Source organism: Lepidochelys kempii, chromosome 5, assembly GCF_965140265.1.
Source record: "Lepidochelys kempii isolate rLepKem1 chromosome 5, rLepKem1.hap2, whole genome shotgun sequence".
In the NCBI taxonomy this organism is placed as follows: Eukaryota; Metazoa; Chordata; order Testudines; family Cheloniidae; genus Lepidochelys; species Lepidochelys kempii.
Window position 1 is genome coordinate 86,699,274 of NC_133260.1, and position 17,754 is coordinate 86,717,027.

The window sequence follows — 17,754 nt, forward strand, 5'->3', positions numbered from 1 at the left end:
AATATCATATTCTAATTCAACATAATTTTCTAATGCAGAAAGACATGTCCATTGGTGAGTAATGTACAGTTTTGCTGTGGAAGAAACTGCTTTTGAATAAACTGACTGAAGGGATGAAAGTCATGTTTACAGCATGCACAGTGTTTTTTAAAATAACTTCATAAAGTATGCACCTAAGCAAGGCTGTGTTTGCCATTCCAGCTTTGTTTGTCAATCTCTTGTCCTTCTGTACATTCTTGTACCATTCTACCATTTGGTATAGCAACAGATTCTGTTTCATTTATTAATACATACATAGCAGAGATCAGACCTTTGAGAGAGTCTGATATGTTCAGAACAGATTCAAAGGGGGAGGGAGATAAGCATGAGTTAGGGACTAATCTATGCTATTTCATGAAATGCCTCAGGTGATGATTGTTTTCTATTCAGCTTCACCTCTGTTTGTAGTCCTGCAACAGATTTTGGGATGAAACAACTCACCATCTCCTGTTTCCAGCACCAAGGTTGGATAGACACAGCTTCTGTTGGTTTCTTGACTTTCATACCTAGATTGCCAGGCAACTCATGTCTAGGCCTATTTCACAGATGGGAAACTGCGGTACAGAGAAGTCAAATGACTTGCTCAAGGTCACACAGGAAATCTATGGCAGAGCAAGGACTGAACCCAGATCTTCTGTGTCCTAGGTCATGTCCTGATCATGGGCCATCTCTCCTCTCACCAAAAATATTAGCCAGATATTAAATACCACACTCCCTCCATGTCCTGAGCATCAAATTGGCCAAGCTAGGTTAACAAATAGGAATGATTAGGATTGGCCTAATGGGGATATGAACAGAAATTTACTGTTTACAGTTATCTCTCCAAGGAAGAATGAGGAATATAATATATTATGTTTTAAGGGTCTGAGAACCTAATAAGGATAGTTGCCCTGGTGAAAGAGGAGAACATAACCCCTGTGTGATCTTGACTGGAATATAATTCTCATCAGGAATCAACCAATTTTTAATAATTTGCAGCTGACAAATTATACTGTTTTGGAGCAGTGGCTCACAGACCTTCCCCACTTTTATTGTGACTTAGACTGGTTAGCCTCCCTCAGACCCTTTTGTTTGTTTTCTAAATACAGTTTGAAAACAAATTTCTTTTTCTTTTAAAGTCTTTGAACATTGTGATGAGCATCAGTTGTAGAATATATAGTAAATGGGGCACCAGTGTCATTCTTAAGAGATTAATTCTCCTTACTAATGAAGAGCTTGCAACCACCTTGACAAGTCATCCCTAACTGTGTTAATTAAGAGAGGGATGCTACACCCATATAGATAAGAGACTGTTAGGAATCCTAATGCTGAGAACAGCTATTTTTGCTCATCAATTTAAAATAAGGACATCCTTGTTTCTGTGGGTCTGAGAACAAGATTCTCAAAGTGACCAAAATTAAACTTGAAACCAGCAAGAGACAAAACATCTAACAAGAGAAATCAGGGATAGAAGTCTATGGATTTGGCAAATAACTCTAACATGCTTTCCTCTTAAAATTCAACTTTCAGCATGCCTCTTCCCACTTCAATGCCTGAGATAAATGTACCTGTCTAGTGGCTTCCCTGTGAATTTCTACTGGCCAGGCAAACAGCAGTGAAGGAAAGATGGTAACTTTTCTTGCTCCTTTTCCCAGTGTAAAATATTCAGAGCATAGAATAGCAGCTTTGGGGAATGCTTAAAAGACCTGACTCCATTTTAAATGTTGTTCCCTAAATTAAAGTGATGCATTGCTTTGAGAAGATAACCTAAAGCCATTCTCCCAAAGACCTTCTCTGCATTTGAGAGACCACAGAGCCTACTGGAGGATGGAGAGCTAACTACATAGAGCAATCACCTACCATAATAAACACAGCATCAGCAGGATTAACAAATAGTGATAAAACAATATTAATCAGAATCTTGAAAGTTTTTTTGACTCTACTTCAAGGAGTGAAATTAGATTAAATGACTCACAAAAGTCAGGAACCTTAATAGGCTTTAAAATGAACAAAATGTAAAGGTCACACTGTCAAAAAACATATTATAACCTATAGTAATGTAAAGACTATGGGCTTTGCAAAATTCAACCCCAAACTCATCATATATTTGCCAGGTTTCAGTGGAATTACCAGAACTGGTCTGCTGTAGCTTGGTTTGTTCAGTCATCTCATCTTGGAGCCCAGATCTAATTGAATGAAGTAAGCTTCTGTTCTGTAAAGACATGTGAGACATTTGTGACCACATCCTGAAATAGAGACCCTCCTCTCACAATCCTGACTCTCAAGCTCAAATCCTTGCTTCCCGGAAGTAACTGTAGTGCGTTGTTATGTGAAAAACTAATATTGGGTCTAAAATTGGGCCTCAATTAACCTCTTCAAACACCCCACTATTCCAAAATATAGACCTGGGTGGTTTAGGCCCATCTAATTGTGACAGAATTGAACTCGTAGTGATAGGTTGGGTATGGTTACATTGTTCCCAGCTGTCCTATACTACCTACTTCATTTTGTGTTATTCATTTCCTATCCCTGGATAAAGGACTTTACATTTATTAATACTAGAGATGGGCTCTGAGTCACAAAATTTGAATCCAAATTTCTGGAGATCCAGTAGTGTTCAGATCTGGGATTTCATTTTTAGTGCCTCTAAGATTAATACCCAGTCTCTTATCATTGTTTGTTGCCCCCATTGCTCTAATCTCTTCACTTGGCACTTTGATTCTGTCCTTTTGTGTCTTTGAAACTGCAGCAATGAGGGTGCTTTTCAAAAACTTGATCACAGCTGAACTTGCATCATAGCAACACATGACAAAGTATTTAATTCATCCTCTGCTGAGACAAAGATGCAATTTCAATCTGTATCAGCAGAGGCAGTAGTGAGTGGGTACAGATTCATCCCAGGAGCAGGAGAGCAGGGGGTACACCATTGCATTGTCCTGGAGATTCCACCAGGAGAAGCAGCTACATAGGGGCTTCCAGTGGGGGATATTTATGGGATGCATTGAATCAGTGCATCTTTTAGCTAGCCTGGCAAATCCCCCATGCATTATTGCTCATTTCAGAGGGGCTGGAGATTTTGGGTCACCCTGTGCTACCGTGAACCCAACTTTGATTGGAATTTCAACAATGGGGCCTCACAACTTTGGTTTCAGAACACGTCATTTTTGAAGTGAGCCCAAGGAGAAGAAGCAGCCGTGTCAGGTTCAGTAAAGTGCTTGGAGATTTCTGCTTTAGTTTAGCAGATCTAGAAATCCCCAAAGAGGTGTGGTCTGGGCTATAATTATAGGAAACATCTGATTGGAGACTGACAGATACTTTACCAATGTCACAGAATCAGCTGTGCAGACCACCTGCAAGTGCTCTTTGTGTGAACATTGTGTGAACATTGTGTGAACCACTATTCTAGCTCATTGGTCAATAGCCTTCACTGCCAAATTCTGCTCTGATGTGCATGAACAACTTCAGTTTAGGCACTTATACTGATCCATAGATCAGTCCCCCAACTTGATTTTTCCACTGCAAATATAGGGGGATACTTATATATCCCTATCTCACAGGATTGTTGAGACTAAATAAATGTGTGAGGTGCTCAGATGGTATAGAGATGAATGCCATAGAACAGCCTATAAATACATACATCTATAGATAAAATACCAGCTAGTGTTTTTACTTATAACTCACATTTATCCATTGATAGATAGGCAAATATAAAACTGTAATCAATGTTATTTTTTGACTTAGTACCTATTGCATTTATTCTAATGAAAGTAACAAAAACGTGGCAGAGAAATTGGCTAATGATACATTAGAAATAAAAATTTGTGCTACATTAGGTGTAGCTTAAAATAATTTCTCCACTGTGCTTGCATTAAAACAGCTGAGAAAACCAAAACCTCTGACTGTATTGCAGTCTGTCTTGCTAATCACACTTTTGTGTTACATGTATAAAGTTGGGATTGCACTACTTGGTATTTTATATAGCCTCTAAGCAACTCTTTTTCAAGATCACACCTAAAAGCCAGTGTCCAATATTTAGGTTAGTGGAGTTTATAATAAAATGTATTTTAAAACATAAAACCTTCACTTTGTGTTAAATTAATAAGATCCTTTGGTTTCATTGAATGAGTACAGATAAAGGCATCAGCACAGGTACATTTGCCTTTGACTGTGACATCAGTTAATAAGCATCTTACAACATTTTTCTCTGCACCTATAGACAAGTAGTGAAGGGAAATTATAAAATGTCTTCATTGTTGTTAGATACGGCCTCGCCCAGGAGCATCTGAAGGCTGTTATAGTGAAGATGCATAACTTGTAGTCGTGGGTGAGCTTCAAAGTTTGGTTTGGAAAAGGGGCTGATCCAAGCTTATTCAAACCTCTTCTGTTTGAGAAGATTTCAGAGTAGCAGCCATGTTAGTCTGTATCTGCAAAAAGAACAGGTGTAGTAGTGGCACCTTAGAGACTAACAAATTTATTCGAGCATAAGCTTTCGTGGGCTACAGCCCACTTCATCGGATGCATAGAGTGGAACATACAGAAAGAAGATATATGTATATACTCATAAAGAGAAGGTGGAAGTTGCCATACAAACTGTAAGAGGCTAATTAATTAAGATGTCAACTGTCTAAATGGGCCATTTGATTATCACTACAAAAGTTTTTTTCTCCTGCTGATAATAGCTCATCTTAATTAATTAGCCTCTTACAGTTTGTATGGCAACTTCCACTTCTCTGAATGTATATATATCTCTTCTTACTATATGTTCTATTCTATGCATCCGATGCAGTGAGCTGTAGCCCATGAAAGCTTATGCTCTAATAAATTTGTTAGTCTCTAAGGTGCCACAAGTACCCCTGTTCTTTTTGTTTGAGGAGAGTCTTCCTTCCCCAGACTTGAAGAGCAGCTCTGTATAGCTCAAAAACCTTGTACCTTCCATCAACAGAAGTTGGTCCAATAAAAGATATTACTTCACCTACCTTGTCTCTCACTATTTCTGTGGCAAACAGCTGATTTTCCTACAAGCAAGTCAATATTTTTTCTAAGGGAAAATATTTGCCATTTTTATTCCAACAACTTTTTTTACAGCAAAGTACTTGGAGGGTGAGGGATTAAAACAAACACCAACCCCTCCTCCCACCCTCAAAACAACAACAACAACAAAACCCAAAAGCACTGCAGTGGAAATCTACTGTAAGAGTTGAGGAAACGAACTGATTTTTCAACAGTTTTGCCAGCACTGGAATTGCCACACAGATCCAGTCTATAGATATATTATTCATTCTGTCAAGGTGGGGAAAAATCTTGAAGGGAATGCAGCAAGAAAACAAATTACAACAATATAGTCTAAAGCCAGGCATTCCAGTACATTGTTATTTTTTCATGCTGTGTGCTTTAGCTTCCCCTGAAACAGTGAGCAAAGTGTACAGAGAGGGCAACCAGTACAGACCACTCAGAGTGGTTGTGAGCCTGGGCTTGAGCAGTAACTTACAGTAATAAGTTTGCCATAGTGACAGTGCCAATAGAAAAGCAGGCTATAACGTGATCATTCAAAAAACCCATCTTAGTTATTATTTGGAGTCACCCAACCCTTGACCAAACTTGAATCATTACTAAGCTTCAGAAAAGGTAAGGTTTCAGAGTAGCAGCCGTGTTAGTCTGTATTCGCAAAAAGAAAAGGAGGACTTGTGGCACCTTAGAGACTAACCAATTTATTTGAGCATAAGCTTTCGTGAGCTACAGCTCACTTCATCAAGTACTCCTTTTCTTTTGGAGAAAAGGTAAGCTAATCCTGTATTTTCATTTTCAAATGCTTCAGCAAATCTTAGTTCCATCAGAAAGCGAAAATTCTAAAACATCATAGAAATGGATAGCTTTGCAGTATTTCCTGTCTGAGCTGAAACAGGATATATTGTAAATGGCATGTGCGGAGGCTCTCTTGTGATATTTCCTGTCCAATTTTCTCAGGACATTTGGATAAAGTTATATAAGCATCTAGACATCGGTTGCTTCTGTAACCTGGACCTCCATATATTTTGAGGGTCACTAACCACTTCTTATTAACATCAGATAAACAAACAATAGAATCTGCTTCCAAGAATGTGGGGCATTATTCTTTTGACGCCGTCCTCAGTTGCTTCTTTCCTTTGGCTGTTTCTAGGATGGCAGGTGCATAGCTACTTTAGTCCTTTTAAGATAGTTAGGCACTCATTGAATAGTGGCAGTATACTTTTTTTTTATTATAGACAAATTTTATTTAGAGAAACAAAGTTAAATACGCAGGTTTTTGTTTCTTGTACTCAGCCATAATTTCCAGACAACATATGGTGTGAGAAATGCTATATCACTGTAACATGTAACCATGCTTCTGTGTCTGTCATATGTGGCATGTATCGCTGTAGATGTAAAAAATTTCATGGGTCAGGATCACCCTTAGTCAAGTACAAATCACCTGGCTCCACAACTCTGTTACATTGTAGGCATTCGGGAACCCAGTCAAGGGCCAAATACAATAATTCCTACTCAATCTTTTCTTGGACAGCATTCCCATTAATTTCACTGGCAGCTTTTTCTAAGTAAGAAATGAGGATCAGTTGTATGTTGATTTCAATGAGACAATTTACATGAGTAAGGTGAGCAGGATGAATTTCTGTGTGAGATCATTTATGAATGTGCTGAGATACTATAGGGAAGGGCTTAATAATAACAGATATAGTACTTGATTCTTTTTTTCATACCCGTGTAGATCACGGATTAGGCCATTGAAGTGAATGGTGAGATGAGAATCAGGTCTGTAATCTATTACATCTTCTTTAAAAGGAAACTTTTATGCTGTAGTGATATTCCAGTACAAAACTGTACTATTGCCAAGTAGCTTGACTGCCAAGTTACTTTTATAACAAAGAGATCAAAGTAGTGTAAAACTTTTTTTAAGGTTAGGCTTGACAAAGCCCTAGCTGGTATGATTTAGTTGGGGATTGGTCCAGCTTTTAGCAGGGGGTCGGACTAGATGACCTCCCTTCCAACCCTGATATTCTATGATTCTGTGGTTAATGTAAAACTGATTTGAAGTAACAAAAATATCTAGTCTTTGGTTTTGTCTGGGTGGCAGACACTCAGGCTAAGTGGTATCATGAAGCATGCCATCTAAATTGTTCACTTTAGCAAAAGACAAAAAGGAAGGCAAACATTTGCACAATTATACTGTGGATACTTTGACAGGTTTATCTACCTGTTATTAACTCTGATGAACAGTAACATTGTGGACCTACACTGAATCCTGACCACTAAACAGACAGAAGACTGACTTTATTTGAAACAAGCAAACAAATATACACATGCAGACCTTTATGCCAATTACCATAATTATCACAGGAATGCAGTTGTAACCTCAGTTTAAAGTGAAATAAACCACATTCCCTGTTAATCTAATAAGTAAACAGCTGTCACAAAGTAACTGTGGATCAAATTAAAATTAGATACACTATGAACAATGTATATGAGATTTAAAGAACTTTGGTATTTCAGTCTCTTTATGTTGGGGCTTGAACATGGCAGATATTCAGTGCCTCTTGTGAGGTGCTAAGCCCTCTTGCACTCAGTGTGTCACTGGTACTGCTTAGTACCTGGCAGGATTGAGCCCATCCTCAGCAGCTACAAAAATACCAGTTGAGCTTTTTATTTAACACGTTACATTCCAGACTCTCTGTGATACTTTATGATTGAATATGAACATTTATAGCATTGATATTGCTACTGTTATACAACTGCAACAAATCTTGTAGAGTATGTTCTGTGAGGTGTCAATAGAAGTTATGATTTGCTAAGAATAATAATTCTGCCCAGATAGCTCTTCCTGTGGCTGCCTCAGCAAGAATATAGGCAATGGGCAGCTACCCCATGTGAGTCAAGCCATGTCAGGTCATGTGATATGTTCATGTGACACTGGACTCCATTTTAGGCCAGTAACTTTCTGCAGAGACCATAAATTTCCAGGCACATGGCAAAGGCTATAGAAAACCCATGAAATATCTCCTTTTCCCTGTCCTGATTCTCTGGACTGTGAATTTACAACGAAAAGGAGCATTTTGAACTATGGACTGATAACCTTCTGATCTTTTGGAAGTTACCGGAGAGACTTTTGCAAGCCAGCAGTCTATTCCATCACTGCTACAAATCTGATATAAGGACTTTGCAATTATTTGTATGTACGTGGTCTATTAACAATTATTAACTATCTCCTTTTCTTTTATTATCAAACCTTTACTAAAGGATTGGCATCAGCATGATCATTCTTATCTCTTGGAATTAGCAGGACCCTATATTTGATTAAATTGGTTTAAACTTCAGTATCTGGGTGGTGAGACAAGGGCTGGAATGTCTAAGAAGACTGCATTTTTGACTTCTGTTTAACCAGTGTAGTGTTACTTTTGTTACTGCCTTGGTATAATCTAATGATAGAATAACCACCAGTTTAGGGTAAGTCTGCTCTCTTTCTCAGCAATTTGTCCTGAAATTGATATCCTCATCTGTGATGCACTGTGACACTCTCCCCATTCCATACTGTGGCAGTTGCAATCTGCCCAGGCACTTGAGCCAACTAGCAGGCTAGTGGCAGGGCACCAGCAGTGAGGGGTTCTTGACTCTGAAGTGCTCATATCCTCCTTGTTTGGCAGAACCTGGGTTTGTTGAGATTTATGTTCTTATGTGCCTAAAAGCCAGATTTTTAAAGGTATTAAGGTGTCTAGAGATGCAGAAAGGAACCAAGTGTGATTTTTCAGAAGTGTCTAGGCATCTAACTTCCATTGAAATCTGGCCCTAAGTCACTTCTGAAAATGGGATTTAGGCTTCTGAATTACCTAGGTGCTTCTGAAAATTTTGCCTCTAGCTGTTATGGTTGCTTAGAAAGCTTTCAAAAATGACATGATTGTCTGCTTGAGTTTGCAGAGAGCCTGAAATAACAGCTCTAGGTGTACATTGCCCTATCCGTTTTAGTGGGTGCTAATTCAGATGCTAGTGATTATTCTTAGACATCAGTGTTGTTAACTATGTCACTGCTTGTTAAAATATGAGAAAGGATATTTTAAATTCAAGTTTACAACACCTTAAAAGTAAAAAGCACTTTAAAATGTTGGACTGTCTTTGAATTGCTTTAGGCTGCCCTGGGCTGCTCAAGGTGATGTGTTGAGCATCTGTAGAAGTCCTATTGTACCTAACTGCTTAAGAGAAAAGATAATAAAGGCACCTTTTGAGCTGTAAATTGCCCTGAAATGCTTAAAGTCTGGTTCTACTCTAAAACATGATTTTGCAAAAATGGCATTGTGAGGTTCCATGATCATTGTGGGTAGGATCTTACTGCTTGTATATCAAATGTGTTTAGTTTGCAAGTAAAAATGTGGATTTTCCAAACAGTCCCTCAAACTCATCTTAGATTCTGACAATCAACCTGGGTTCTTTCCATCTTATTCAACATCATCAATAATAGGTGTTCTGCAGGACAAATCATGTTCGATTCCCTTGTACAACCCATTGTTTTCAGACTGTCACCAGTGACGTGCAAATCCAGTGTTTCCCTGGGGTCCAAGATCATAAACCGGTCAGGTGACAAAAACATCTTTTCCACCTCTTAGTTCCTCAGACCAGGTCTTGCAAATACAGTTTTTCGTTGTTCCTTTCTTCTTGGAAAGTGTCCTCTGTATCCTTCTGTTCCAGGAAACTGCTTATTTTTTGACCCTCTGTCTCAGACCCCACTGAGCTCCTTCCTCACAAACAGAGGCTGAGAACTTCTGGGCTGAAGTCTCAATTCCCTGCTACACTTGGCTGGATCACACACTTCTTTGCACCCTCTGTCAGCCAAAACGGCACTCAGCATGCATCTCATGTGAGTTCCCATCCCATGGTTCTGGGACTCTGTCCTTGGGGAGGTAGTGTGAAGAAAACACTCTGTTTCTGTCTGGTCTGTGGTTACACATGTGAGCAGCAGCTGCATTCCCTCTGTCTACTACAATAGTGGTATCCAGAGAGCCAGCAAGTGCTCAGCACTAAACTGGGGTGACATTTTTCAACTTACTTTTTTGACAACACCAAAACTCTTTTTTGCAAATTTGTTCTGATTTCTCCAAATTGATTTGGTTGGAAACAAAAGATTCAGAAAAAAAATGGAGATGTTTCATTTCAACATTTTAAAAATGAAACTCTGAGTTGTTGGTGGGGGTTTGTGGAGGGAGCATGGCTATTTGGGTGAGAGGGAGACTTGGAGGGTGTCTTGGGCATTTTAAATCAACTGTTTTTAGATGAGTGGAGATCCCGGGGCAGTCGAGTTTGTGTTAGATTTCTGAAGGGTCGATATGGCCAGTACTGACCTGTCCCGCCTTGTGTCCAATCTACTGTTACTGCCTCCTCCCCCACACTTTGCACCTTGCTCCTGATTGCTACTCCACTGAGGTGCTCCTGTAGTGGACCTGCCTCACATTCCTGTGGACTCTTCAGTCCCCAGTGACTAAGATCAGAACGCTAGTGTGCAGTGTCCTTATTCCCCAACATACACAAAGTGTACCTTATGCTACCATGTACATCACTGCTGAATTTGACCCAGGTTCATTAGCTTTAGGTAAAAAAATAACTCTTCCAGTTGAATACAACATATTTGTTTGTCATGAGAGTTTCAAGAACTCTTGTTGGATAGCTTTTTTTGTTCAAGGGCGCACTGACTAATATTTTATATTTTCCAATTACTTTACAATATGGGCGAAAAGCGCTGCTTCTGGAAAGAAAAGAAACAAAAGCTACAAGAGTAAGAGAACTATGAATAATTTAATTAGAAAATGTCAGAGTAGAGAGAACATTAGCTTGAACCTTTTATGCTTTAATTCATGTGAAATGCAAATGACTGGAAAAAAGCTAGAGGTTTAGGCAGCAAATCAAAATTGCATGTTTTCTAAAGGTTTTAGTGAGATGAATAACTTGCTCTTGCAGCTGATATCAGTGGTTTACTCTTACACTAAATTTTGCTAAGAAGCAGCATAACTTATGTATTCATTTTAGTTTAATACCCTGAGGTTTATATGGTATAGTACTTAACAATGGGATTAATATCAATTTACAGTATTAGAAGTCACAATGGAGCCCAAAAAACGTATTCCTTTGTACATGTAATAGTGGAAGGACATTTAAGGAATTGATAATTGGACAGCACAGTGAAGCCCCAAAAACCAAAAAATCATGTCTAAAACAAATAAGTAACAAAACAAACTTTGAGGAAAAGAAGGCATTGAAAAATATTAACCCTGATTTAACAAATATTTTAGTGCATTGGTAGTTGAGAGGTTACTATTTATAAGCAAGCTGTAAAGCCAGGAACTAAAGTTAAAATGTGTATATTCCAGGAAGTGGGATGGCATTTATGAGAAATGCCATTAGGAAAAAAAGAGCTAAAATGATCACAAAAGAGAATATGCACCATACAAGATTTTAGCAAAGTCTTGAAGATTTTTCTGCAAAGTTTTTGAAGAATTTCTGGAGATCTGAACATGTGTTTTGGTTTCTTATCCCAATATTTAGCTGTCTAAGTATCTATAATACAATACTCAGATGGGTAGTTTTGCATATTAATAATATTTTGCACTTAAATGCAACCTGCATCCAATGATCTGAAATAAACTAAAAGTAAAAGTTGCTACAATGTTTGTATACCAAGAGACATTACAGTTAAACAAAAAATTAAGTCTTTAAAAGTTTGGAAATAACTGGTAAGGAAAGTTAAATATTCAAATTCACTCACAGTTTACAATCTCTAAAATCAACATACTTGTGTAAAATATCATATTACATGTTATAAAAAGCAACCTCAGCTCTACCCTTCTATCCTTGCCCAGCACTTATCTACCCCAGATCACATACATTTCCAATGAGATTTACAAATGCTCAAAACCTACCTACCCACCCCTCTGCCATATATTGCCCACAGATCTAGCCACACACCATTCTTCATTGAACACATCTATTGTTAGCCACAGACTCCACAACATTGCCTTTTCCCTCCCCATATACCAATGACAGATTTGCCCCCCAGATCAAAATTTCTGAGATTAAGTGACCTTAGTGTTACCATATGGAGTCAAAAATCATCTTGTGGATCCCCAGTTAGATGTTTCATCCTCAAAATTGTTCAGTTAATCCACTTATCCAATATATGACCCATGGAGCTGATGGTATCATTTAAACCCGACTCTCTACACAGTTTGTTTGGTTGCAATTGGCTTGAAGCTGTACCCATAGCTAGGGTTAGAAATAAGCTGACAGTAAGAGCTGAAGTTCTTAGAATGTATTCAGCAATACTCCCCATTGCTGTAGGTGTTAACTTTTGGTAACTGACAGTGATGTGAGTTATGTACATCATGTTGAAGGCCCAGGAATCATAATTGAGGGCAAGATCAATTATCAAGCTGGGTAAGCTGTTTGGGACAAGTGTCATTCCAGTATGGTATTAAAAAAAGGTAGTATTTAATATTTTAAATTTCAAAATCTTTAAAAAGTAATATGTTCCAATAGCACTGTGCATACTGTTCATTTTTAATATGGCATTTCCAGGGCTGTTTGAGTAGCAAAATAACCCAGTCTGAGGGTGGCAAGCTGCTTAAAAATTCAGAACCTTCCAGCAGGTTTCTGAAATGAGTTACAGTCCACTGGAAACTAAACTAAATTTGATTTGGGTCATTTGTGTTTGGGAATGTTCTAATATTATGAGCCAAGGAGATATCCTCTCCATAAGAAACCCTTAGAGCAAAGCTTCCAAGCTCTTTCTAATAGAGGTCACCTATCTCCATTAAAGGGAATTATAGGCACTCAAGAAGAAAAAAAAAAGCCTTATTAAGCTTGTTGGATAGGAGATTTTAATTTGTAATTCCTAGGGACAGCTCTGAAAATCTTAGAGTGTCAGTTGCATGAAACTGCAGTAACTCACATTGGGATTATGCCACCACTAATTTATCAGGTAGGAGTGGTAGATTACTAAAAGTAGGTAGACAAGAATTCAGGGCATAAAAGGCCTGATTCTGCCTGGCAGCTTGTCTATTATTTACACCGACTCAAAATGAATATAAGATGCAACCAAACTAGGGCTGTTTTCAGAACTATAGGAATAGGCATTGTCACAGGGTATATGCACTGCTAGGGCACCTCCTCCTGGCTGCTCTGGGAATTAGCAACATTCAAGTCCTACACCCCCTTCGATGGCTCATTCACACACCCTGTATCCTCTTTTTCTCCCTATGCAATTCAGGTGCTCTGTCTTTTTGGCGTGGCCTTCTGGCCAGCTCATTGTGTTCTCAAAGTCCCACAGGAGAAACCATCCCAGGCTGTCCTCAAATCCACTGTCCTGACTATGCCACTTCCCCAGTCACTGGTAGAGGAACCCAGGGTCACCCTCTACTCCAGATTGCAGTTCAGGGACCCTCTAATCAGCAGCCCAGGTCTGCAAAGTCCCACCTTTCTGCCATTTTAGTGAGCCTTTTCCTGCCTCATGTCTCTCAGGGTTCTGTTCCACCACCTTATTGGTAAACTCTTCCTTCAGGGCCTAGACCCCTAGGTGAGAGAGTGAGTGAGCGAGCGAGCGAGCACGCTCGCTCGCTCGCTCGCACGCTCCCTCCAATACCCAGAAACTGACTACACATACCCTTGCTGCAGCCCTTTTCTGCTGCCAACTTCCTGGCTTTATATCAGCCTGACTAGTTCCTTCTCAGCTGGATTCCATCATCATTCAGGGGTTGCTTAGGTCACCTGATTCCCCTCAGGTGTGGCCTCTCTGATTAATTGGCCTCATCTCAGCCTTCTAAACTCTTTCCAAGCTAATGTGGGATCAACCCCCCACCACAGACCTACTGGAAAGTATATCTGAACATTTTCATATAAATCCTTTAGACCACATTGTAGTATGCACATTTGGAAACACATTCAAATATATTTTAATTAAACCACATGCAAAGTTCTTATTTCTGCCTGCACTGGAGAGCTCTGGAGAATACCCTCAGTAAAGGTCTGTTGGCACAGAAATACACACACTGCATAGAAAACTCTATTAAGTTCTTCTTTCCAGCTCTTGTACCTTTGGAATACCCCCCCACCCCGCCACCTTGCAAACACCAGTTCCAGATCTAGGCTTGAATCTCAATTTCTAGCTTAAAGCTATCTATAATGGGCTGAATCCAAACACTGAATCTGAAAAATGTTGGGCTTTGGGAAAGTTTGGATCTGGACTTTGACATGGGAATATTCAGGAATGTTTGGAACCAGGCTTTTTGGCTCTGCCCTTGATCGAGACACATAGGGTGAAATTCTGGCTGCAGTAGAGTCAATGATAAAACGCCTATAGACTTCCAAGAGCCAAGGTTTCACCCAGGAAGTTCAGATTTGAAATTTAGATCTGAAAATTTGGTCTGGGCCTAGGTGAACGATGTTCTTCTTACACTCTGCAGTAATTGATGGTATTGACATAGCAAGGAGTATTTTTGGGACTGCCAGGGAACCTTATAGTAGAAAATATTAGCACAGATATGAAAATATCAAAAATTGCTGTGGACTTTTAGGGTATATCTAGGGCCCTACCAAATTCACAGTCCATTCTGGTCAATTTCACGGCCATAGGATTTGAAAATTAGTCAATTTCATGTTTTCAGATGTTTACATCTGAAATTTCATGGTCTTGTAACCGTGGAGGTCAGACCCAAAATGGGGACGTGGAGGGCTCGCAAAGCTGTTGTAGGGGGATTGCGGGATTGCCACCCTCATTTCTGCACTGCCTTCAGAGCTGGGCTCTGAAGGCAGCACTCCCCCAGCACTTCCTGCAGCCACAGAAGGTTCCCAGAGGTGGAGGTGGGTCAGATCTCCCCCGGGGTGCTCCCAGCAGCACAGGGTATGTACCCGTAGGTGGGTCTGATGTCATCCTAAGAGCAGCCATGCAGGGGAAGAGCAAGTCCCGTCCCTCCCCAGTCCAGTTGGGGCTAGCCACTAGGAGCCCCTGACTGGGACACTCCAGCAGCACAGGGAGATCAGACCCATCTCTGGCAACTTCCTGTGCTGCAGGAAACTGGGGTAGGTAACTGGAGGTGGGTCTGATCTCCCCCGCCAGAGTGGCTGTGTAGGAGAAGAAGAAGTCCCATCCCTCCCCAGCTTGGAGTGGACTAGCAGCTGGAGCCGAGGGCCTGGTAGGAGCCCCTGGCTGGGGCATCCCAGCCCTTCCCTTCCCTTCCCCTCCCCTCCCCTCCCCTCCCCTCCAGTAGCTACATTTCACCATGGAGGTCTGATTTCACAGTCCGTGACACATTTTTCATGGCCGTGAATTCGATAGGGCACGAGGTATGCCTACACGGCAGCTGGGAGCAAGCCTCCCAGCCCAGTTAGACTGACTTGTGCTAGCTCTAAAAACAGCAGTGTGGATATTGTGGCCCTGGCAGAGACTTGGGCTAGCTATTTGAGCTCAGACACAGGACCTCGTGCAGGCTTGAAATCTGGAGCTGACCCAGAGTGGCAATATCCCTGCTGCTATTTTTAGCGCATTACCTTCAGCTCCACTAGCACAAATCTGTCTATTGGGGCTGAAAGCTGTCTACCTGAGCTGCAGTTTAGACATACCTAGGGCCTCTGAGCATATCGAGTAAATCTTGCTGTGTACATACAGACCCTTTAGTAACTATTTTAACTATACACATGCAGCATAGAGAATTGAAACAAGGACCTTCTGCTACAAAAAATAAGCTTATACCATACAAGCTAAAGGAGACTCTCTCCTAGGTGTCACAATATGAATAAATCCTCGAATGCAAAGCCACTAGAGGGTGCCATCATTACTATCTCTTGAGAGTCTATACAGCAGAGGGCAGTGATGCCCTCTTTAATTTTTTATTCTTATTTTATGTTTTTTTAATTATTTTAAAATTCAGAAGTAAACTAAGGGAAGGTCCCTGCCTTCAGGAGCTTACATCTAATTACACGTAAGCTAATAAATTACTTCACATGATGTCAAACTACTTCCACTTCTGTTTTATGGTGTCTGGATTTTTCATGCAGCAAAATCTTCCTTGGCTCACAAAGTGTAAAATATCAGCTTTTATTGAAGGAAAAACAGTAGGATCAGAAAACAGGTTTAACGAGGGGAAAATAATAATTAAAAAAAAGTCCTTAAATGTCTTGGAACCAAACTCTTTTTCTTTCCCAAGAGTAATTATATTTCATAATGAACCCATAAGCTTAAGTCCAAGAATGATTCAAACGTTTTAATATGAAAACCATTAAAAGATTCTTATACAGTGGAACATTGCCACCTGGGGATGTCTCCTAAATGAGATCTTATTAAATAGTTTGTTATGTGATTAGTTAGGCAATAATTTCAGTGTAGAAGTTTTGAGAATATGTAGGGTTTAATTAATAAAACGTGTGCACCTTCATTAACATAATTTTCCAGCTACACTTGTGAACAAAAACCTTTATTGTGTGTGTGTTTTTTTTTAAAAATGGCTGCACTTTATTTCTTTTGCATATTCATATTCAGCACCAGTTTAATAGTATAAAATCAGGCCTAAACAACCTATTTATCTGTGTACAGTTCCTAAAGTATGTCGCTAACAGCAGTTACTGTTTTCCACCTGCTGTTCAAGTGTGTGGGTTGTGCTGTGCATGTGTGATCCAGACAGAGGGAGTGCATAGTAAATGGAGGGAGGAATATCTCTAAAAAGATATTATCTGTATTATTAACTATAATCTGTTTAAAATGTATTTTATTATTCCATATCAGTAAAATCAAGGAGAGGGTGGGGATTAGGGTGAGGCTGAAACTAACAACAGCTGGGGAAAAGCTATTCAGTGTGGTACCTGTAGATTTAGCTATGCAGCTCTATGAATGTGAATGAGAGTTATATACAGTGATAGGCTGCCAAAATCTTAACAACTGGTTCCCTCCTCACCCCAGGTTGCCCACCACCACCCCCCGGGACTCCTGCCCCATCCAACCCCGTATGTTCCTTGATGCCCCCCCCAGGACCCCTACCCCATCCACCCCCTCCCCTGTCCCCTGACTGGGCCAGCATAGTGGGCCAGCATAGTGGGTGCCCACTCCACCCCTAAGAGCCAGAGGGACCTGCCAGGGGGCAAGTTGGGGAGTCCCAGTGGTGCTTACCTGGGGCAGCTCTCAGGAAGCATCCGGCAGGTCCCTCTGGGTCCTAGGGGCAGAGTAGTGTAGCTGGAGGGGAAGCAGGGGGAGTGGCTGCTCCCACCACTGATCACATCAAAAGTGGCACCTTAGGGGCTGACTCCGTGGGTGCTCCGGGGCTGGAGCACCCATGGGGAAAATTTGGTAGGTGCAGAGCACCCACCGGCAGCTCCCCGCCCCGCACCCGGCCCCAGCTCACCTCACCTCCACTCTGCCTCCTCCTCTGAATGCGCCGCCCCGCTCTGCCTCTCTGCGCCCCCCTGGCTTCCCGCGAATCAGCTGTTTGGCGGGAAGCCTGGGAGGGCTGAGAAGCAGGCGGCGGCTTCACACTCTAGCCAAGGGTGGCGAAGGTGAGCTGGGGCAGGGACTGGTTCCCCTGCGTGCCCGCCCCCGAGGTTACCTGCTGCGGCATGGGCAGTCCTCATGCCCCCCTGCCCCAGTTCACCTCCGCTCCGCCTCCACCTCCCTGGGCCTAAGTGCGAAGCCGCCGCCTGCTTCTCAGCCCGCCCTGGCTTCTCGCGGGAACAGCTGATTCGTGG